Source organism: Rutidosis leptorrhynchoides, chromosome 3 (assembly GCF_046630445.1).
Source record: "Rutidosis leptorrhynchoides isolate AG116_Rl617_1_P2 chromosome 3, CSIRO_AGI_Rlap_v1, whole genome shotgun sequence".
In the NCBI taxonomy this organism is placed as follows: domain Eukaryota; kingdom Viridiplantae; phylum Streptophyta; class Magnoliopsida; order Asterales; family Asteraceae; genus Rutidosis; species Rutidosis leptorrhynchoides.
The window spans coordinates 216,367,922-216,393,081 of record NC_092335.1 but is presented as its reverse complement, the minus strand read 5'-3'; the positions used below and the strand labels follow the sequence as shown (position 1 = coordinate 216,393,081).

At 31.3% G+C, this 25,160-nt stretch overlaps 1 long non-coding RNA gene and 1 other non-coding gene across 2 annotated transcripts; one reads left to right on the top strand and one right to left on the bottom strand.

Annotated features, from left to right (window-relative positions):
• The first annotated feature begins 14,381 nt into the window (after positions 1 to 14,381).
• LOC139897214 (uncharacterized) lies at positions 14,382 to 15,888 on the top strand. Its single transcript, XR_011776474.1, has 4 exons — positions 14,382 to 14,499; positions 14,636 to 14,845; positions 15,266 to 15,615; positions 15,707 to 15,888. It is a non-coding gene; the product is annotated as an uncharacterized lncRNA (long non-coding RNA).
• An 8,625-nt stretch (positions 15,889 to 24,513) lies between these two features.
• On the bottom strand, positions 24,514 to 24,619 carry LOC139903458 (small nucleolar RNA R71). The gene has a single exon (XR_011778275.1). It is a non-coding gene; the product is annotated as a small nucleolar RNA R71 (small nucleolar RNA).
• Positions 24,620 to 25,160: the final 541 nt, after the last annotated feature.

Here is a 25,160-nt window from a genome sequence, read left to right as displayed (position 1 = left end):
TGGTTGATGTTTCTACATAACCAAGACTTGTGATGTTATTTTGGTTGATGTTTTACCAAAACTAAGACTTGTGTACCTTTTGCTCTTGGTATGTAGTATTGTTTGCAAGTTATTGTGGTTTTAGATCATAACTATAGAATTATCTAATATATTTTGAAGAAGTTTGTATGTTTATGAAGGAAGCTTGAATACTAATTTTTTAGCGGTTTGTTTAAAATATTGAATAGCAGGTTTTATTTAATTAGGTTTTGTTAATATTATTGGGTTTTAAAATAATGGAATCACGTTTCTGAATTTAAAATATATATATATATGGTTTTAAAACCGGTTTTTTAGTAAAAAGAGGTTCCAATTATATAGATTCGGAACCTGTTTTTTATTTAAAAGGGGTTCCTTATGTTAAGAAAGAAACCTCTTAAACATAAAAAGAGGTTTCTTTGATACAGAAAAGAAACCGGTTTTCTATAAAAAAGAGGTTTCTTTTCTCCACCAAAGGAAGCGGTTGTTAAACCGGTTCCACACTTTTGGAACCCCCACCTAAAGGAACCTCTTGTAAAACCGGTTCCTAAAGGTCAAAAAAGAGGTTCCTTTGCTTATTTTTTTTAGTAGTGCACCCATCCCAAATTTCATTACCAATTTTAATGGTACGACCCGTAACGGCCGAGTCAAACTATTCATCTATTCCAAACAATCTACAATTACCTAATCACCACTAACTAAACACCTTATCCCTTATCCCAAATTGACATAGCTTCCCGCCACAATATAAAATGATCCCCAACCGATAACCAAAAAACGACTAATTTTTCTTTATCTGACACACGTGCGTGAAACGCCCCCTTAAAAACTCAGGTGTTCCGTTTCAGCTGAAAACAACTGTGCGAAGTGCCACTTGCAAGTGCGCAGAGCGCACACGTGCAGCTCCATTATTTTAAGTTTTTAACCATTTAACATATGACTCCTTTGATTATTAACAACAACTACCATTCAACATAACATGTTAGGGATGAGATCGGTTCTGGAACCGTACCGAACCGTACCGAAAGTAGTTAGTATCAATACCAAAAATGGGTAAAATGGAAAAAATTACATTACGGTACCTGTTTCGGTACCGGTACGGGAGCGGTATGTTTCGGTTTTTTACCCACTTGGTACCGAAATAGTTTCACAAATGCAACTATAATCTTATTACTATAAATAAGATGAAGATGAACATGCGATATACAAATTTAAGATAAAGGGAAAAATTTGCTAAAACAAAATTACATACATGAACTTTCTATAAAAAAATAGAAAACATTCATGTAAAATTCGTCTAAACAAAGTTTAACCAAAAAATTTCAACCAACACTACAAGAATACTGTTATCTTAGGACCCCTCGTCTGGGACCCCGATGAAAAAGCGTCCTAAGCAACCATAAATTGGGACGGGGCAATTCTGGGGGTCTCATTAGATATATGCAAAAGTGGTGGTGTCCTAAAACGCATTACGCTTATAAAGTGGGTACCTAAAAAGTAATAGAACAGGACACATGATTTTTGTGTCATATTATTAGATACGCTTATATTCTTGGTCCTAAAAGTTGTTTAATATGACACATTATTTGTTGGGGTCCAATTATTCTATATTTTTATAGGACATTTAAAAGGTGAGTCACACTATTATATTATTGTATAAACTGGTGTAATAATATCTATATAATAGGACTTATAATTTTTTGGTCATATTATCATAGAACGCTTGAGTCACTCATTTTATACACATGTTCATAACAATAGGACGATCGGGTATTTAAGGTCCTAATTATCATAGGACCCTTAAATTATGGTTGCATAAAAATGGACTTATTAGGACATTATCTTGTTGGCGTCTCATAATTAGTGACCAACAAGCTAATAAGGTCATAACAATAGGACGCTTGGGTATTTAAGGTACAAATGATCATAGGACCCTTAAAATGTGGTTGCATAAAAATGGACTTCTTAGGACATTATATTGTTGGTGTCGCATAATGAGTGACCAACAAGATAATAAGGTCATAACAATAGGACGCTTGGGTATTTAAGGTCTTAATTATCATAGGACCCTTAAATTGTGGTTGCATAAAAATTGACTTATTAGGACATTATCTTGTTGGTGTCTCATAATGAGTGACCAACAAGTAGGGATGGCAATGGTCACCCGATCCGGTGGATATCCACCCGATCCACCCGCTTCGTGATGGATATGGATGAACCTAAATGGATATGGATACGGATATGGATGAACCTAAATGGATATGGATATGGACATGGATGAAAATTTTCATCCATGGATATATCCATTACCACCCGAAATACATATACAAATACATAAATATAGATATATTCTTACATATTTACTATTACAAGTTCATTTATCGTCAGATTTATATTTTTCTTTCAACCTTATAATGAAATAACTATAATATATTACAATAAAACACGCATATCTAATAAAATAAACTTACAAATTTTATATTTAAATTTTCATAATCCATGTTTTATAGTAAAATTTAACAAATTTTGTTATATATTCGACAAAGATTACACATTCTTATGGATATAATTTAATTATATCATGTTATATTTATTTCTACTATACTACGTTTGTATTTTGATCGCATATTAGAAAATATCATAACATTTTTTTAATATCCATTGGATATCCATTAACCCGCTTAATCCACTGGATATGGATATGGATGGATGACCTGAAACTAAACGGATATGGATATGGATATGGATGGACACAAACTAAATGGATTTGGATATGGATACAACATCACCCGCTCCATATCAGATCCATTTCCATCCCTACCAATAAGATATAAGGTCATAACAATTGGACGCTTGTGTATCTAAGGTCCTAGTTATCATAGAACCCTTAAATTGTGGTTGCGAAAAAATGGACTTATTAGGACATTATCGTGTTGGTGTCTCATAATGAGTGACCAACAAGATAACAGGTCATAAAAATAGCACGCTTGGGTATTTAAGGTCCTAATTATCATAGGACCTTTAAATTGAGGTTGCATAAAACTGGACTTATTAGGACATTATCTTGTTGGTGTCTCATAATGAGTGACCAACAAGATATAAGGTCATAACAATAGGATACTTGGGTATTTAAGGTCCTAATTATCATATCTCCCTTAAATTGTGGTTGCGAAAAAATGCACTTATGTCATTTACTATTTAAGTCGTATTATTTCACTTTTGTTACAAAAATGATTCAAGTATTATATAATTGAACTTCCATTCAATATTCAAAAGCATTGATAGTCTAGTGGTTTACGTGTGACCTTTTCATTTGATTTACCTGGTTTCAAATCCCTCTTTTGTCATTTTTGTTTCAAAAATTAAAAATATGTGTATAACAGATCGGACTTTCAGCTGTGAATCGTGGTTGGGCCATATTTAATGAATTCATTTTTTATTTGTTTGGCCCAAACAACATGGCGCAAAAAAACATGGTTGTCAATCAATAGTTAAAGCATTGTTATCTTTTTTTTATTTACTCCGTACTTTTCAAACCTAGCTAGCTCAAGTCTCAAACCATGGCTGCTCATTCATCGTACTCTTCAAACAACACGAATCCAATGCCAATTAGTGCAGAAATTGGTTACAACAAGATGAACTAAGAAAGGTTTGCAATTCTTTCAATGTATTCATTGTACATTCATTTTACATTGCAAAGTAACTCACCCAAACAATATAGCAAAGTAACTCACCCATATTTAATGATGTATATGATGATGTTAGTTAATGATCTAATGATGTGAATTGAATACTACCCATTTTTCCATTACTTTGGATAGAATTACCAGCACAGAATTGAATTCTGCATTTAAGAAAATAAAAAATATTGTATTACTATAGTAGACAGAACATAAATAAACAAAACAAATGTAATCCTTCCTTTTAAGGTAGTTAAAGTTTGGATCAGAAGAAAGTATTCTCCATCATATCAAAATATAGAAAGGGACTAATGGTGACAGTTTTAAGCAACAACAAGTCAATAGCAAAGTGCATACCAACATACAACGGCTAAAAGAGCAGCTAGTCAACAACAAACGTTAACAAGAAATAACCTCTTTGGGTATTCTCTTTTGTGTTATTAGTTTTATTAGAGGCTCTTTTCCTCTTATATGACTCTTGTAAGATTCAAAGGCACTTAATTAGTTTGAAATAAATGTCAAAAAACACTCAATGAACAAAAACAATTTAGCCTTTATTTTTCTTTTGTTAACATAGAAAATAATCATGTTAGATATAACAATATAAGTAACATCACAATCCACATAATACGAAGGAAAAATGGAAGAAATATAATCAACTGATCATATATATGATAATATAAATTACTACTAACATTTACATTAATTAACTGGGTAACATTTATACAAAATCCAATAAATACCAACATAAATCTATTTCTTTTCTACCAATATTTACATTCACCGGGTAACATACCCAAATCGGTATGCAAAAACACCCAACTCATAGGCCCAAAAACACGACATGCATTCTGGTATCCTCATTTCAAACCTACTTCCTCGGATGTGTGTAAAATAAACCTTGTGGCCGGAGATAGGGCAACGCGTTGCCAATTCATCAAAAGGACAACGGTTATGTAACCATAATTCATGCAACAAATGAAAAACCTTGGTTCTCACCACAACCACCAAGTCCGGCACTGGTGGAATGTTTTATTCAAAACTTGTAATTCAATATGCCTTGCTTCTATTTGGTGAGAGGTAAACATGATCAAACCATAAACATAAACCGCCTCTATAATTTGGCTGTTCGCAACATCTTCTAAAAGACGAAGCCCTAACTCGGTGTAAGATTTATTAAAATAATCTATCAAACCCCTGCAAAAATCGCATTATGGTTTCCAAAAAAATAACAACATCCGATAATATGATCCATCTTAGGTTTTCTCCAAGGTACGAGATCCCACCTATCTAAGGATATCCTTTTACAAACCAAAGGATCGTCGGAAAGCTTCAAAAAGCTTTTGCAAACCAACATGAGTATGAACAACTGCTCGGATGAATCCTGACCAACTCGAGAAAAAATTTCCACAAGCATATCTTGTGGAAGAGTTTCGAGTATGTTCGTTTGAGTAACTTCTTCCATTTTTGTATTCTTTAAAAAATAAAATGGATTTTTTAATTTTTTGTGTTTGGTGTACTTAAGAAAAGACTGTATTTGAGAAAATATTCAACTTTTTGTCTGCCATCTTAACCTTTAAAGGGGATTTTTGGTGATACTGAATCGACATGCATTTAATGTGCTGATTTTATTTTATTTAAGTATAAAATATTTGCCAATATTACGAAATAGGTTTTTTTTTTATCATATACTATCCTTATTATTAATTTTTGAAATCTCATATTTGTCCACTTAAGGTGAATAATATCATATATGTCCATTTTTAATGTCTAAAAGTAACATATTTAAGTGAGTAAATATGTTATTTTAAAGGTTAAGTGGGTATATATGATAAAAAAAACCCTATGAGATATACGTATATAGATTGAAATCTAATTTTTGAATTTAAATTTTAAGATAATAATGAGAATGGTTATTTAGTGACTAAATCCAACAAATAAAGAAATTTTTTGTATATGTTGTAACTTGTAATTTACTTTATAGATAACAGTTTGTTACATGCTTCATGGCCTATTATGCAGGTAGTTCTGGCCTATCATGTAGGTAATAATCTAAAGTCATGATTATTTTACTTTCCACTCAGTATTGTACATTACAGTATTACTTAACATAGATTATAAAAATATAATAACATCACAAACGTTCTGCAAAAACATTAACTTAGACATAGAAAAATACTAGTACTCCATAATTAACATATAACATCTCAAATGAAAATAAACTTATATATATGATAATAGACATAATTAATAATATTTACATTAACTGATGAGTAAAATTTATACAAAATCTAAAATATAGAATTCATAAAATACTAACAAATATAATTAAACCCAAATCGTTCAGCAAAAACGCGCAACTCATAGGACCAAAAACAAGACTTGCATTCTGGTTTAGTCAATATAATTTCCCACCCAAGGTCAAGTGGAAAATAACCATTGTGGCCCTTGATAGTGCAGCATGTTGCGACCTCATCAAAAGGATGGGGTTAAATAATACCCAACAGTGTCACAACATATCAAAAACCTTGGTTCTCACCTCAACCACCAAATCCGGCACCGATGAAAATATTTGATTAAGAATTTGTAATCCGATGTCCTTTTTCTCTATTTGGTGAGAGGCAAACATGACCAAACCATAAATATAACATGCCGATTTAAGTTGCATATTCGAAGCTTTTTTAATAAATGAAGCCCTATATCGGGGTATATAAAATCAAAATAAGCCCTCAAACCATAGCAAAAAATTGCATCAGGGTTTCCAAAATACATAGAAAAAAGGAAAATATGGGCCAACTTATGGTTTACCCAAGGTGAGATTCTGACCATGAACAATTGAGCGGATGAATTCTGACCAACTCTAAACAAGATTTCCACAAGCATATCTTATTGAAGATCTTATAGAGTGTTCGGTTGTCTAACCCTAACATCCATTTTTTTTTTTTTGCAAGATGCCTAACATTCATATATTTTTGTATTTTGTTTAAAAGATACTGTAAAAGAGATGAAAATTGTACTGAGGTTTGTAGAAGAAGATAATGGGAAATAACAAGACACAAAAGGCAACTTGTCATCTGCCCACATCCTTTTAAAGTTGAAGTTTGGTATACTCAACTGACGTCAAAGTTCCACGTGTGCACTTAATGATGATTTAGAGTATAAATAAAATATACAGTATATATACTTCTAATTTTATCAGCAAATCATATTAACTAAAGGATTACATGGCAAATAATTAACCCTTAGATTAAAAGTAACTTTGGATGAGGACCATTAGATCAAAATCATTGATATTCACGTTCAAATATAACATAATAATATTAAATTATGATTAAAATAAAATAGACAATTTGAGTGATTTGAGCAATCTATTACAAAATTAGCTCAAAATTTGTTATCATGCATCCATTAACTCAAAATTTGTTATCATCCATTAACTGCATTTTACGATAATATATTCTAACTAAAAAATAAAAAATCAATGTGTTAATCTTTCAAAACAAAATACATAATTCAATATTTGCCAATATTACGAGCTGAGATAGGTTTTTTTTATCATATATTATCCTTATTAATTTTTGAAATCTCATATTTACCCACTTAAGGTGAATAAAGAAAAGCTAAATGATTTATAAAATAATAAAGTAATCAAAAGGTTGTGCATGTGGTGTTGTTTAATTTCAAAATCATGTTTTGGTGTTACAAAAATGTACTTAATTACTTTTTAAACCTCATTTGCCAAACCCTAGAATTAATATGGGAGTGACATCTACACTTTTAATCATGACCTAGAGTATTATTACCTACATAATAGGAATGCATGTAACTTAGTACTGTTATCGATAAAGTAAATTACAAGTTACCACACAATCAAAACATTTCTTTATATGGACTATACGAACAAATGTCAAATGATGTTGCAAAGGTTGCAACTTAACGAAGAAAAATGAACAAAACTAGAAAACTACACGATAAACTTTTTTTTTTTGAAAGGCAAAAGTTTATTTATTATCATAATAGAATTACATATTATATATTCGAAGCAATTGAGATCATGCTTCTAAGAACATACAGGAGGGGAATAATATAGAATACAGAATTGCTTAGCGAGAACACCGAAAAAAATTAAAATAAACGATATAAAACTTCAGAATTATCCTTAATATATCATCAGCCATATCCTCATCAACCTGATTTGAGGAAATTTGTTTGTTAGTTTCGGTCAGTTATATATATCATCACTACATTATCGTAATAAAACTAGCAAAATTACTTACATAATCAGACAGCCACTCCTGAAACTCCTGACTATGTAAACGTTCAATGTAACGCTTACGTTTACTAGGATATTCTTGACTTAAAATATTTAGATGCTCTCTGCAATCAAAGTAACAAAAAGAGAATAATATATGTACATTACCGTCAAAATTACACAATGTCATATAAAAAAATACTAATATAATAACATAGTAAATTTAAATAACTTACGTTCATAAGAAATATATTTCACTATAATTGAACAACACATATGAGTGTGCAATAGCCAAAGTGTCATAGCCGAGTTTTACTACGTTTGTTGTACCAGTGGGTCGGCCAGATATACAAAATATTGGTAAATAAGTCTCATCACCGCCATCATCATGATTCTGACTAGTCTTAGTATGTATAGTCTCGACATCACTGGCTAAATACAAAGAACAAAATGAAACACACTCTTCAGCTAGATATCCTTCGGCAAATTGAACCCTCGGTTTTACTCCTATTTCGCACATAAGATTTTAATGTACCTAAATACCTGATCAGTGGTCAAAATCAGATTCAACAATCATATATATTTAAACAAGTACAGTATAATTTACTACAGCATAAATGGTCACCTCTCGATTGGATACATCCAACGGTAATGAACAGGTCCCCCTAATCTGGCCTATGAAGCTAGATGAATCGATAGATGAATCATGACGTCAAAAAATGACGGTGGAAAAATCCTTTCTAAATCACAAATTATTTTTACAATATCCTTTTCCATCCGAATTAAATCAGTAGTTTTAAGAACTTTTGAGCATAATTGTCTGTAGTACTGACATAACTTCATGATAACAGAACGCACATCGCGAGGTAAAATATTTCGTATGGCCACGGGAAGCAATTGCTGCATCAAAATATGATTATCGTGACTTTTTAGGCCTAAAATTTTTGGAGGTTTTACCCGAATGCACCTAGAAATATTAGCAACTTAACCATTTGGCACTTTCACATTACGAGGTTCTTTAGTAAATTAACGATTATGATAATCGAATGTTTTCCAGGCTGGTGAATCTGCAGGATGTCTTAATAGACCATCTTTCGTACGACTCTCTTGATGCCTTCTCATGGACTCAGCCGTTTTAGGGGACATAAACAATTTTTGCAACCCGGGAGCACTAGAACCAGACCCACCACTATAGCTACACGCAACATCTGACATGTCATCAAACTTCACAAACTGTGACATCTGTGCAGCAGCCAAATGGGCATAACAAATCGGAGCAACTACATTATTAGAATCATTCATTAATTAAGATTATTATTCATTATATTCAATTATTCACAAACAAAATAAAAAATCTTATGTATTCAATTAGAACCTAATAATACAAAAATAGTGGCAATGTAGCATACTTACCAACTGATATGCAGTAGTACTCCTCTGGTACCTGCATTATCCTAATCAATTGCTAATTAAGTATTTAACACTTAGTTTATCATCGATATAACTCTTAATTCATAACTATAACTATAAATATATTAATTAATACGGAGTATTAATTAGTAAATTTACTTACACATAGGAAAGTAAGTGAACAAGCTCTTGCAAGTCATCAGGAGAGAAGTCAATCTGATCAAGGAGAAAGTAGTAATGTGTAGGCCGAGTAGTCCCCTAAATAACAAAAATTAGTATAACTCAGCAACACTTTTTTTTCATTAATCATGAACATATGTTTGCATAACATATAAATGATTTTTCCTAAAACTCACAATTGGTCCATTTTGAGCACACAAGTAGAAGTCATTGTTCTTAGCTTTATAATCACCATCATTATCAACTTGTGCGGTTGACTCTTCTTCAGAATCATTATTGTTACTTTGTTTATATCTTGATGTCTGACATACGTCACATATAATTTTGTCCTTGTTTTCTTTCTAGTACAACATACAATCATCTTCATCTTCAAACATATGGAAGACGCATTCGGCCAATCCTTCCATATCATCTTCAGCATCCCACATTAGTGTATCATCTGGTTCGAAAAGCACAGTTGGAATTTTATAGCCTTCGAAAAACCTGTCACATAGCAGATGTGATTTAGCCTCAACCCGTTTGAGATTACCGCAATTTATGCATGAACAGTATATATAACCACCTATTTCCTTTTTAGAGAAAATACGTTCTAAAAATTTGTCGAGTCCTTCTTCGAATTCAGAGGTAGATCTAGAATTAGACATCTAAGTCGAGTCCATCGTAGACATGTATATTACAAACACATTTAATTAATTGGAATATATATATATATATATATATATATATATATATATATATATATATATATATATATATATATATATATATATATATATATATATATATATATATATATTCTGTGTTCAGTAAATAGGAGAAAGAAATTAACCTGGTTCGATAAATTTGTCAAGTCCTTTTTCGTATGCACAAAGCGTACGAAACAAGGTGACCCAAATTTTCGATGATTGCAATTAACTTATGTCTTCAATTTTGTGCAGTATTAACTTAGATCTAAAAACACATCATCAATAACTGATGATGATCGATTGCAATTACAAACGAACTTGATGATTGCAATTAACTTAGATTTGCAAACACATCTTGATCAATAACTGTAAATGATTGCAATTAAATTCGTACGATGCTATTATAAATTGTTAATAGTAATATAATTAATAATAATAACAATAATTTTGAATTATGATTATTATGATACATCTAATTTTAAGATGTAAGTAGTAATATAAGTTTAAGATAAATTAATAAAATATAAAATAATGTAAATAATGTAGGTTAAGCTTGTCCAAATAGATCTTATACACATAGGTCTATCGGACGAGGTTAAAGCATATCGGAAGATCTTAAGAGTGATGTATAATCATAGGATTGACTTGGACAAGCTTAAAGCTAGCTATAATAGACAGAACTAATGATTTAGGGTTTAGGGTTGTTTATGGTTTAATATAATGTTTAGGGTATATATATATATATATATATATATATATATATATATATATATATATATATATATATATATATATATATGCATGGTTTAATTAATGTTCATGCTAATTAAGGATTAGGGTTCGTGTAGGGTTTAGGGTATAGGCCGGGTTTAGGGTTTATGGTTTAGGGTTTAGGGTTTAGGTATAGGGTTTGGGGCATAGGGTTTAGGCCGGTACTTTAGGGCATAAGGTTTAGGGTATAAATGTTCTCATGCTCACAACAGACCTGCACGTATATACGAGAAATTATATATATCTAATATTTATATGGTTAGATTATATATATGTTTTTTTAAAAATATTTTTTTGTTAAATCTTAATTACTATCCATTAACATTTATATGTGAATCAAGTCGATCACGTGGTGTCAAAATCCTTGAAATTTAATAGTTCTCGTAGTTCTTGCCATTTTTATGGTTCTCGTATGAACTTTTGGCTAGGGATTGCATTTATGGTTTTGTGTTTGGGTTTAAGGTTTATGGTTTAATGACTAGGGTAATCTAGGGTTTTGGGTTTAGGTTTATGATTTATAAGGGTTTAGGGTTTGGGGTAGGGTTTATGATTTAATGTTTAGGGTTTATGGTTGTGATAGCCCGTCCTAATCCACCTGGATGAAGTCATCAACAATTGGTCCCATTGTGAGGTACTGTCCTAAATATGCCATGAATGACTCCATATAATATCCTTAAAATAAGCAAATGCACAGCGAAAGATTTCTTTCATACCTGAGAATAAACATGCTTTAAAGTGACAACCAAAAGGTTGGTGAGTTCATAGGTTTATCATAAACAATCATTTCCATTATTTTAATAGACCACAAGATTTTCATTTCCATTTCTCATAAACATCATCTCATATCAGGCATTTCGCACTGCATAGAGACAATCATTCATATGGTGAACGCTTGATAACCGAACTAACAGGATGCATATAGAATATCCCCATCATTCCGGGACTCTCATTGGACATGATAATCGAAGTACTAAAGCATTCGTAACCCGAATGGGATGTGTCAAGGTCCATAGATCTATCTTTAGGATTCGCGTCAATTAGTGGCCATTTCCCTAATTCTTAGGCTACCAAGCTAAAAAGGGGCATATTCAATTCGATAATCCAACCATATAATGTAGTTTCGATTACTTGTGTCTATTTCGTCAATCATTTATAAAAACAGCGCATGTATTCTCAGTCCCAAAAATATATATTGCAAAAGCATTTAAAAAGGGAGCAAATGAAACTCACAATACAATATTTTGTAGTAAAAATATGCATACGACGGAACTGAACAATGCAGGGTTGGCCTCGGATTCACGAACCTAAAACATTTATATATATATATATTAACACATATAATTATATTCGAATAAATTTATATATATATATTTATTAGTGATAACAATTTTATATTAATATTTTATAGGTTTCGTTATTTAATTAAATATATTCATTTTATATATTTTAAATAAGTAAAGATATTAATATAGTTAAGTTATGGGTATTAAATATATATTTTTATATAACGATCATTTATTTGCTAAATTAATAATTGTAATAATACTAGATTAAGGATAATAATAATAATAATAATGATAGTAATGATAGTAATAATAAAAATGTTAATGATAATTTTAATAATAACTTTAATAAAAAAGATAATTTTAATAATAACTATAATAAAAATGATAATTTTACTAAAAATACTTCTTTTGATAATAATATAGTTGTAATAATAATAATAATGATACTAGTTAGTAAAAATGATTATAATAATAATAATAATAATAATAATAATAATAATAATAATAATAATAATATAATAAATTTTTAATAATAAAAATCCTAATAATGATAATAATAATAATGTTATTAATAATAGTAATAATTATAATAATAATAATGATAATACAGATAATAATACTTAATACTTAATAATAATAATAATCATAAATGATACTTAATACTTGTATTAGTAATAATAACACTACAAGAAAAGTGAGTTTATAGGACCCTTTCCCTAGGACCCTCGTAAATTAGGGTCCTAAAGAGCCATTATTAGGACGATTTAATATTTTAGGTCCCAGTATGAGATACGCTTATAATGAGGTGTCCTAATAAGCTATAAGATGTCCTATAAACCTATACGCTTATAAAGTGATGTCCTAAAAAGCTTTACGCTTTTTCAATGGTGTCCTAAAGAACTATACAGCTTTACAGTGGTGTCCTAAAAAGCTATTTAATGTGACACATGAGTTTTTATGGTCATATTATCCTAGGTTTTAATAGGACGCCTAGTAATTAAGCCCCATTATGAGATACGCTTACACAGTTGTGTCCTAAAGTCCTATTTGATATGACACATAATTTATAGGGGTCCTACTATAATATGTTTTAATAGACATTTGAAAAATGGGTTGCACTACGAAATACGTTTACAAAGTGGTGTCCTAAAAACTAATTGATATGACATATAAATTTTTGGGTACTATTATCATATGTTTTCAAATGACACTTGATATGAAAGTCATATGAAACAAACTAAAAAGGACATTTACATTTTTATCGAAAGTTGCATCAAAAAATTTGAAGGTGAAATTTTCTCCACCAAACTTACATTTACAGTTTACATTTTACATTTCAAATTATTTAAACCCTTAATGTTTTAAAGCTTCTTCCCTCTTTAAATTTCACTAAATTGTTTTCACCATTCACTCTTTCAATTTGGCGGTCTATTTCCCTCCTATTTCACTAAATTGTTTTAAACCGCTGATGTGAAAACTACCCTAACCTGTGCAGTTTCACCAAAACTTCTTCCATAAACACACAATTCTCCTTCATAAGATTCAATACAAAAAAAATTAAACACACAAATTTAATTTCATTGTTCATAATGGAGAATTAGGGTTCTATATATCACTATATAGATGTATGTTTCATATTGGCTTCATTCACGTGATTTCCATAATTAAATTCAGTAGGACAATGCTCACATACCTTCATAATCACATATCAGGTACAAATTGATTGCTTCTTTTTCTAATCAAGAATTTGCATGGGTGGTGCCGATTGATGAGTAAGTGAGGAATCAATGATCGATCCCAATCATCGAGTCAGAAACATATTGTTGTTAATCGGTATTGTTCAATTCACTTCTATATTAAGTTAATCTGAGTTCACGGAAGGTACTATTGGAATCCAGTACATCATATTGAAAGGTATTGTTCGGTCATTGTTATTGTTTACTTTGATTACAGAGTAATATGTTATTATGTTATTAATATGTGTGATCAATTATGGATTTAATCAATATTATAATCAATACCGTTCTATTGTTAGATTTTTTCAATGATACACTTTGATATTGTAATTTTGTAGTTATTGTGTGATTTTCACAATGGCCATTTTGTCGGGTAACGAGATCATCACACAAAGTTGAAATAAATTCCAAATACCAGCCCGTCAACAGAAATTACATGTGTTTTCATGAGGTTTTTTACATCCGGGAGATGAGTCGAAGGTAATGATTCGTTAATTTCAATTAAGTAAATCTCATAAAAATATTATTATGTTTAAGAATCATATTCTATCTTCTGTATAGTTAAATACCATATAATCATGTCATTAATAATTTATTTTGGCATTTTTATGTGTAGATATTATTTACAAATTCTATTGGTAATCAATAGGATGTGAGGGTATGTTGAAGAAAAGCATAAATATTTGATATAAATGGTATTTAAGGTGTTGTGTAAGTGATGAACACCATTTGATTGATGAAATGCCTCAATGAAATGAAGTTTTATACCTTGGGTCAAGCCTCAAGGCACGTTGTAGTCTATTGATGATCAAAGTTGCATTTATATGTAAGTATCTTGTCAAGTTAACCCATTAATTTGGTATTTCAAATGTTTTCCAACAACATCATCTTGGAATCCGCTTAAATAATTTGTAAGCTACAAATAATACTTACTTTATCAATATTTTTATTTTAATTATGTTATATCCTATCTTGCTAGCATTTTATATTCAGTTTTTTTGACTCCCATCTGTCATGATAAAACTGTTTGTTTGACTTAAGCTGGACCCCATGAATGTATCTAAGTGTTTAACAATTTTAAAAACATTAGTTTGTGCTTCCAGTTTTTCAAATAAGAATATTATACGTATACTAACATGTTAGCCTTAATCATGTATGCATATCATATAAGACTCATATTTTCATATCATATAAGACTCTTTTTTTTAGCAATTTTGTTGTCTTATCTGTTGCTTAATTATATTAGGGGAAACTGAGCTTATAGTAATGGTGATTTGGCTAAAGCAGAGGATTGTTACACGCAAGGGTTAAACTCTGTATCTCAAAATGAGAAATCTAAAAGCTGCCTTAAGTCGTTAATGCTCTGTTATAATAATCGTGCAGCAGCTAGCTAGGATATCTCTTGGAAGGATGAAAGAAGCTTTAGGAGAGTGTCTATTGGCTGCTACCATAGATCCTAACTTTGTCAAGGTTCAAGTTTGAGCTGCACAGTAAGTCCTATTTTTTATATTAATTTCGATTATGTTCTGATGCAGGTCAGCACGAAGTTCTTGCCTCAGGCCCTATCGAGGACCTGATAGTACATCGAGAACATAGGTAGTTATACACGATGTCAGTTCTCATATGCCACTTCTTTTAGGTTCTGTTTGTGGCATTTGTTCATGAAATTTCCCTGTTTGCTTGTTAGATACCGTATCTTTGGACGTCTCTCCTTGCAGCCATGGATGAAAGTACTCAAACTTCTTCTGGTGATCCAGAAAAGTACCAATCTGATGATCGAAGTGGACGAGGTCAGCCCACAGTAGATATTGCTGAAGTTTTGAGACGTTGGACTCATGCCCTACAATGTATACATAAGCAGTCACTTCATTTGGTATACTACATTCAACAAATTCATGCTTTTTAGTTTTGTTATTGTTATTTATTCTCACTACTACCCTGCACAACTGAGTCATGGACACAAAAGCAACCATTCTTTAATGCTTGCATTGGCTTTGTTTGTTATATACGTTGTTCTTGACATTTTTTTTGCGTTTTTCTATAATGCAGGTTCTATTTTGCCTTAATTTTTTTTGCTTCTTTGTTGAGTAAGTTTTTTTTTATTGCTCTTCTATTTTTATAGTTCTTTACACCACAAATGTTTATAGTATGTGATCAGCTTAATAAGCTGATGTTACATTTACCAAGTATTTGTGAGTGAATGTATGCTACAATACAAGTCTATTTTCAAGTTAAAACTATTTCTTACACGTATAGTATTTCATATGTATACTATTTCTCACGAGTTGAAAATTACTACTTGATAGTTTATTCTTTGTTTAATAACATATAACATTTGTATTTAGTATTAGTAATACCATATGATGATACTAGATTGATTTTAGTATATTTATTTAGATGTCACAATCTTAACCCATTTACTTATTTAAATTTGCAATGTGAACCCATATATCTGTTATTGAATCGTTCAATCTGGACCCATTGCAATATATGACCAATTTGATCAGTAAATATGTATTTATACTGATACAAGTCGACTTTATTTGAAGGTTATATCTGTTTAAAAAGGTCACCTGAATTGTACACCTGCAGTCATTACTTATATTCATTTTCACAAAAGGACCTTTACATCCGTCTTACAAAGTAATTTCTCTATGTTTCTAAAATTTGTGGCCTATGGAAATTGTATTGTATTTAATGGTAATTCATTTTTGTTTATGCAGATTACTGACTACAGAGCGCAGTTTCAAGTGGCAGTTTTCACATTTGTCTAAGAGTCATGGATTCAAGATTATTATTATCACCTTTCGATTGAGAAGATTTAATGAAGACCTCATACTTATGCTTCATGACTTGATGCTTTTCATTAATCGCCAATTATTACATTACTCTTATGTTGGAAATTATATTGTTTAAGTTACATATGTTTAGTGCTATTTGCAACAATATTATGTATTAAATCCTTTTTGATATTTAATGAAATTTTTAATTAATTTAATTTCCAAATTCATTTCTAGATTAGAACGCTTTTTGTGGTACTAAATTAACATCTAGCTATATTGTGACTCTTTTTTGTGGTCGTAAGTAGTACATCGATATTTTACGACCCTTTTATTGGTACTAATGTAAGTTACTTTTATATTAGGACTCTTTTTTCTTGGTACTAACGTACTATATTTTTATAATACGACACTTTTTTTTTGTACTTAAATAGTTTATATTTATCTTAGGACCCTTTTATTGGTACTAACATAATTTATCTTTATATTAGAACACTTTTTTGGGTCCTAATATGGTCTAACAATACAGATTTAGTGTCGTATATAGTGTTTTAAAGACCCTTTTGTGCGTCTCAAAATATTATAAAGTGTCGTAATATATCACTTTATAATGACCCTTTCTATGTTGTTTATATGACTTAAACAAAAGTCTTATAATCATATATGAGTTTTAGGACCCTTTTCACTTTATACAACCGTCTTATAGGAGACTCCATTTCGGTGCGTCCTTTCAAGTTAAAGGTCCTAAAACGGCACATTTTAGGACACTTATGGGAGTCTTATATATTCATATTTCTTGTAGTGTAATAATAATAATAGTTATAATAATAATAATAATAATAATAATAATAACAATAACAATAAAAACAATAATAATAACTATAATAATAATAATAATAATAATAATAATAATAATAATAATAATAATAATAATAATAATAATAATAATAATAACCATAATCATAATAATAATAATAAATGATATTTAATACTTGTATTAGTAATAATAATAATAATAATAGTTATAATAATAATAATAATAATAATAATAATAATAATAATAATAATAATAATAATAATAATAACAATAACAATAAAAACAATAATAATAACTATAATAATAATAATAATAATAATAATAATAATAATAATAATAATAATAATAATAATAATAATAATAATAATAATAATAATAATAATAATAATAATAATAAGAATTATACCCTCATGAAATTTTATGTGATCATCGTCATCATACCCATTTTATCACCACTCATATACCCCGTTCATTAACATTTTATATCAACGCCAACGTCATCAACATAACCCGATCATCATAATAACATCATAAACATCATCATCCTCGTATCATCTTCCACCTCTTACCCATCGTGATCATAATCAAAACCATAACCTAATCTCACTGATCACGAAACCATCATCATTCTCATCATTTTAATTGGGGTTTCGGCCCAATCAAACATTATTGGTACACGGCCGAATGGAAATCGGACTTTGAACTCGGCCCAACAATTTTGTATTCTATTAACAAGCAAACCCATGTACAAGTCTCAAGCCCAATTGCATGATTTACTAGCTTTAAGATTTACGGCCCAATTAACACATAAAATTCATGGCCCAATGTCCCAACAGGAAACACGGTTCAAAAGTTTTGTAGGCCAACAATCAATCGATTGTGGTAGCGTTTTGTTGTTAGGCAATTAAGAAATAGAAGCGAGATAGAATTTGTGGGGTTAAAGGGTTTGACAACAACATCATAATCATCTTCATCATCTTTATAATTATAACAGTCATCGAGCGGGTTCATCATCATCATCATCACAGTCAACGTCATCATCGTCATTATCACTCACAGTCACCACTATATAATCTTGCCATCATCATCATCTTAATTTCATCTTCACTGTTCATTTGAGTTTTGGTGTGAATCGTTTGAAACAGAAAAAAAATATATATAGAAACAAGTGAGTATAGTAGGAGTAGCAGATTACAATGGTTCAGTAACGGTAGTTCTTGGTCGTTAATATCAGCAACAATAACTGTAGATGTTGGTTTTACTGTTCATCGTCTTCTCCACATCATCATAATCGTGTTCTATCCTCCCATCATCCAATCATCTCACGATCATCATAACAAAGAATCATTAATCATTATTTTCGTTGTTTAACCACCACTTGTTAGTCACCTATCATAATTCTTCTTTATCATTACACAGTAACAGGATAACAGAAAAATAATATGATGTTTTTGGGTGGGTCTTGATGACGGTTTGCAATAGAAACGTAAACATAGCAGCAGTAATTTTAGTGATGGTGGTGCTGTTGTGGTGTTAAACCAAAACAGTAAATGTGCAATTAGCTAGTGGTGATCGAGAGGAAATAGTAAGTGGATTTCCTTGCTTGGGCTTCTGTAACGTTATTTTTGGACAGAATAATAATACGAGTAAATGTACTTGGGTTCCTTTCTTATAACAGAAAAGAAATTCGAGTGAGAAGCAAAGATAAGATGGTTACGATAGGTTCGTTATGGTGAGATGGATTAGGGTTTATGGAATCTTGAAGACAAAGAAAGCTTATCAAGAGAAGTACAGTGTATTTCGGTGGTACGTTTTCGATGGTGGTAATGGTGATCATTTGTTATGGTTGTGGGCTGTTCAAACATAAACAGGAAGTAGCAGTATCGTGTAGCAGTAGCATTTACGAGTGATCGAAAAAAATGGTTTGTTTAGGAATTGAAGAAGATGAAGATAGTGATTTAAAGTGATGGTGGCGGTTTCGTGAGATGGTGGCCGGAGTTCGGTGGTGGTTGAAGGTGGTTAAAGAAGGGTGATGACCAAGGGTGGTTAAGGTTAAGTGGGTTTGAGCTTCGGTTGATCGAGCTTTGTGATGGTTTTTGTAATACTTCAAATAATATATGTATATATAGATGAAGTAAGAGATATCATGCAATTATAATTTAAATAAAATCCAACAACAGTAATTTGATGATTGATTCAAAATATCACGGATATATTACTATTAGTCTGCCGACAGTTTATCACGGATGGCTATATCGTGTTCATTGCTAAACAGTTAACGTATAAAAGTGTTCCTAAAAATCCCAAATTTTTAGATTAAATGTATTTAATTATTTCCATCATTACCTGTTTGAAACCTGATAAAAAAGGTTCGATAATTATTTATTTTTGTTCCAATTAATATGTACGAAGTACTAATATTTAAACTAAAAAAAAAGTAAAAATATTTTTATCAAATCTAAAATCTTCGTAATCAATTTTCCGTTCAACATTTATTTTAAATCTTCATAAACTTGTACTAGATCTATATTAAAACTAACGAAACGTCAACCGAGTGTTACTGACGTTTATTAATTAGGCTCGAAACCACTTATTTTTAATATTTTATTTTTCTCTATATAAACATTTTTAAATAGCAAATTTAACTACTAAAAGAAATATATTATATATTTTTAAACAAATAGATTTAATATAATTTTATATATTTACAAGTAATATTTATATACATATTTTATATATATGTAACTATATATCTATAATAATAGTTTTCATTACATCACATATTATTTTACATATTTAATTTCCAACAATTTAATCATATATTATTTCAAATAATATTTCAAATTATTATATATATGTGTATTTAAATATACATTTATCTATTTACAATTAGTTGTTCGTGAGTCGTCGGGAATGGTCGAAGTCAAATGAATGTACAAAAATAGTTCAAAAGTTTTGAGATGCAACATAACGGACTTTACTTATCATGTCAGAATTATGAAATCGTATCGTGAGTTTGGTTCAAAATTAGTCGAAATTTTCTGGGTCATGACAAGGGTTTACGGTTTATGGTTTACGGTTTAGGGTTTTGGGGTTTGGGTTTAGGGTTTAGGGTTTATTGTTTAGGGTTTAGGGTTCAGGGTTTAGAGTTCAGGGTTTAGGGTTTAGGGTTTAGTGTTTAGGGTTTAGGGCCATCGTAATGATGATTGAGGATGAGCTTGCTTATCGGACGAACTTAATGCGTGCATGGTATATCACCAAACAAGTTATTCAAGCAGCTTAGAACTTGACAGATGATATGATAAGTCATATGAACTCAATCGATCAGGCGATCTCAATTATAATATACCATTGATTAAATGAGCTGAGGTAGCCTAATTATCATATATATATATATATATATATATATATATATATATATATATATATATATATATATATATATATATATATATATATATATATATATATATATATATATATATATATATATATATATATATATATATATATATATATATATATATATATATCGATCTCGAACGCTCTAAAGGCTTATTGGGCGTTGGATACTTATGTTAAACAAATTAACATATATGATAAATGATGTTCAATTAGGATCAATTATGATAGACTATGTACATTTAGGTTAACAGCCAACATGAACTTATATATTGCCGATTTTTGAGACCCAAATATATAATTAAAAAAAAACATTTTATGACTAATTAAATTAATTATGTGTACATTTATTCTATAAAGTTTAGAAATTAATACTTATACTATTTATTTAACATATAACTTATACTTATATTATTTTAGTTATATATATGTATTATGTATTTAACTTATACATAGTATATGTAAATATATAACTAGATAGAGAAGTTATCATCAATTAATTTTCATCAAAATTTACCCTCTAAAACATTACCACCAATATCACAGATTTCAGAGCCAAATTTTCAATATGATCCAAATATTTTGATTTAAAAAATTAGATAAATTCAAAAAATCCGTGGTTGATGATATCGGCTAAAACGTCACGTTTTCACCCCGGTATTAAGCCCAAAAACAATAAAGTTCAGAGATTTATCGCTAAAATGCCCGCTTTGTCAGTTAAAATTGAGGATCAAGTGATTACGAAGACGGTGCAAAAAGAGTTAAGAGAATCGGAGCTAAAACGAAGATTCTATAGCGAAAACGGTGAAAGACAAGAAATCAAGTTACGATCCAGTAAAATCAGCAAGCCAAATGGCTTGCCAAACGATTTGCCATACGGCCTGCCATAAGGGAAAACGGCCTGCCATACGGACCAGGAAAACGGGCATAAAAAATGGCTGATCAGTGCAAACAGGCTTGCCAAACAGCCTGCCAAACGACCTGCCAGCCGTTTGCAAGCAAAAATCACTTCTATTTAAAGGGTCTTTGTCATCCATTTTTACACACATTTTAAATCACTTCCTTCTCTCTCTTTTTACAATATTAATCATACTTTCAAGGTCTTTGGCTCCATGCGGGAAACCTAGTACCCGGAGAAGAACACCGAAGATTGTATTAGGAGCGGTCTGGAGTTTGAAGTGTCACTTTTATATTCAGAACTCGTTTAATCTACTGGTACTTCTATCCTTTGTCTTTATACAATGTCTTCCATTATTACGCTTTGTAATATTGTTGTCATGATTAGCGAGTAGTTATCTTCAGTGTATGCTATGATGTAGTCAGTTATAATACAGAAATAATATTATGGTTTGTGTATGTTGTCAAGATGCTTTATAATTATGCTTTAAACTCAATCGCTTTTCCAACTAATTGAACGTAGTTATCGGCTCTGTTATTGGAAAGTCGCGAACCCCGATTCAGAGTACACTATTTGTGTCATCCCTTGGTAAGAGAAATCTATCGGATACAACGTAAGTTTGACTGAGGCACACCGGTTGTAGTAAGTCCACCGAGCCTTGTATTTCGACTGAGGACTCTTTCGTAGTGAAACATCTAACTAGACCCCTAGTACATTGTCAGTCCTAGACCATGCTAGTGTAGTCACTAAGAATATAAACTTTGTACGTGCACGCTGAAGCATAACGGTTGTTGTAAGCTGTACCTCTGCTACGTAAGGCCATGGAACCCGGTCAGCGCTGATTAGTTCACTTCACCATAACGTTGTGTCAAGCATTGCACCCCGCTTGAGGGATTCTTAGTTAATTAAGGAACTGTTTGTTTAAACACATAACGGATTAGACCGTTAGGATAACCGAACGTGTTCATGGAAGTCAAACTTGACTTGCCCATGGTGTTCTTTATGGTTGAACTCTTTTAAGGGCCTATCTTTTAAACCCAATCATTAATGAAAGCATCGAAACACATCACGCCTCTCGGATACGGCAAACCTTGTATTCTATTATGCTTAAGAAAGTTTAGACCTTTGTAACCGAGTCGCTCAATTGAATGAGCTGTTTGAACGTGTATGCCTATAGTCAGACTGCACGGGCGTCGGGGGTAAGGGACGTTACTGTCCATTCAGAATCATTAAGCCTAACGCATACCCAGTGACATGTCTTATGACAGGGGCGTTTAGGACCAGTGTAATGAATACAAGGTTGCTACCTATTCATGAGCCAGCATTCCATAATCTCGGCAAAGTAACTGATGAAATCATAGTATGCGCTTATTTTAACCTTATCTGAAATACAAATTTTATCGCATTTACTTTATATTATAAACTAGAAAACTCAAGAATTAGGTATAAACCACTGCTCCTTCACTTTAGAATTATCTTAAGCTTTAATTATATGTTTGATTCTACTGATATCTCAAAAATACGAACCTAGGTCATACTTCCCTTGCTCATAATAAGGAGTAGTACGATTTAGGCCCCGCTAAATATAAATTTAAAACTACTGATCCCCCTCCTGGAAACTGATTCTAACGCCTTGTGGCCTGATGACACCGCATAAATAAAACCGTCCGTTTCGGCCATATCAAGAGGGAGTCAAATTTTTTGGCACCGCTGCCGGGGAACTGGTATCAGACAATACTGTTTTTATCAAACTCATTCACAAGCATTTAGTGGTGTCTAAGAAAGACAATTATACACGGACTTGGTTGTTAGATTTTCCGAACAATCTTCAATTATATTGGTACCAAAAGGATCATACCTCTCCGTAGTCGGCCTGGCCACTTGGTTTGTTGAATAGTTCGTGCGAAGCTCTGTTATCGAAATACTAGGAAATCAGTAGCAAGAAACAAAAACATATTTAAACTTAGGATAATTAAATTAAATTACCTTAGATTAAAATTTCCTATGATTACCTTAGATTAAAATTTCCTTAGACTACTTTAGAATAAATTTACCTTAGACTAAATTAGGGACTTAGCTTATCCACTTAAAATTTAAAAACAAAAGGCATACACAGTGTATGACCCAAACTCGATCTAGACCAAGGCCGTTGTTATTCGTATCTGATCCAGACGCAATAATATCTAAAGCATGCAAAGAAGAACGAATCAGAAATCGAATGGCGTTACGCGTTACTTTAGCAGAAAACACCAAACCCTCGATTGAAGGTCGAGGAGGACCGATCAGATTCTAAGATATTCAAGGACACTCGTTCGAGTTAAAACATCACATTATACAGCTCATTCAAAATAGCTGTCAATTTCATAGATTACCGAATGACGATCCTAACTCTCACCTTGATAAATTCATATCTTTTTCGAACTCCTATAAACAGCCAGGGATAGGACAAGATATAGTCCGGCTATACTTGTTCCCCTATTCTCTCACTCATCATGCATAAACATGATTTGAATGATTGGAAAAAGATTCCATCACGTCATGGATGGAGATGGCCACTAAATTCCTAACCAAATATTTCCCTTCTTCTGTACAAACCAAGCTTAAGAATGACATCATTAACTTTAAACAAAGTTATGATGAATCTCTTTACACTGCATGGGAGCGATTCAAAACTCTGCTGAAGAAATGCCATAATCACCAGTTAGAACGCTCAAATGTGTACCTTCTATATGGTCTTACGGTAAATCATAGGACGACGATCGATGCAGCAGCTCAAGGAAATATGATGAACCAAACCGTCGACGAAGCATGGGAGTTGCTCGAGAACATGACAATGCATCATCATGACTGGAACAGTGGTGAAACAACTTCATCATCTGCCCCACTCTCCGCACTTAAAAATCAAACGGAAGCCATCAAATCCCTCACGGATAAGATGAAATCTCTTGCCAAATAACTCGGAGAATTGAAGACACAGCCGCAACAAGTTAACCAGGCTCAGGCCTGTGTTAATTGTACCAACCCGTAACCCACTGAAGAATATCAAGTTGAGTACGAGAACCCTGATGGTTCAGTCTATTACGTTCAATACCCAGCTCATCAATCAAATCCCGGATTCAATCAACAACCTAGGGTTAACCAGTTTCAATGAAACAACCAACCTTTTTGCTATCGTTACCTATCTTATCCACCCAAACAATCTTAATTTCCCTACGATCAACCACTTCCACTAACTGGTCCACCA